This window comes from Anneissia japonica, unplaced genomic scaffold (assembly GCF_011630105.1).
Source record: "Anneissia japonica isolate Jap-2015-1 unplaced genomic scaffold, ASM1163010v1 scaffold1826_len1998817_cov189, whole genome shotgun sequence".
Taxonomy (NCBI): domain Eukaryota; kingdom Metazoa; phylum Echinodermata; class Crinoidea; order Comatulida; family Comatulidae; genus Anneissia; species Anneissia japonica.
Genome location: NW_022742159.1, coordinates 1,363,962 through 1,364,757, shown reverse-complemented (window position 1 = coordinate 1,364,757; position 796 = coordinate 1,363,962).

The window sequence follows — 796 nt, the reverse complement described above, 5'->3', positions numbered from 1 at the left end:
TTTCGCGCGCATTTCTTGTTAACATGGCCCAATTTCCTCTAAAAATTGCACATTTTAGGGAGTTTTGATCAATTCCAACGAAATTAGAATTAAAAACATCGGGGGACAAGGGGAAAATATCCATCTTTGGAAATTCTTTCCCCACCCATTGACAAATGCATCCTCTGAACGTGCCTAAAATTCTCAAATTTTTTGCGCGCATTTCTTGTTACGGTAGGCCAATTTCCTCTATAAATTGCACATTTTATGGAGTTTTCATCAATTCCGACAAAATTAGAATTAAAAACACAAAAATATTTTGCGCACTTGGCGCGCATTTTTTAGGGCTTTTTTTAGTTTTATCCTTTTAAGTTATTTAAACACATATAGTCCCAAACTCAAGAAAGACAAATTTAAGATAGATCATTTTAACCCAAAAGAAGGGCCTCAATGTGTATATATGGCGAAAGAATATGTTTGTAATAAATAAAATCATGATGAAAATGCTTATATTTAGTTTCAAACACACGTGTGTGGCCTAAATTATAATTAAGATAAGCCCTACGTCGTATTGTTTTCTATATGGGGAGTCGGGTGGGGTGGGGTGGGTATGGTAAATTACTAACCGGGAAAATAAATACCCACCCAAGACCCCTGTTACGCGCCTGGTGTTAGCGCCAATGCCCTTGTGCGTACCTCTTAAGCTGGAAACCTTGTTTTTGCAAAATAAATTGATGCAATTTGCTATTATAGGCCTAATCAATAAATTTCTCATCAACCGATATAACCTTAAACATTCTTGGAATTGACATAACAT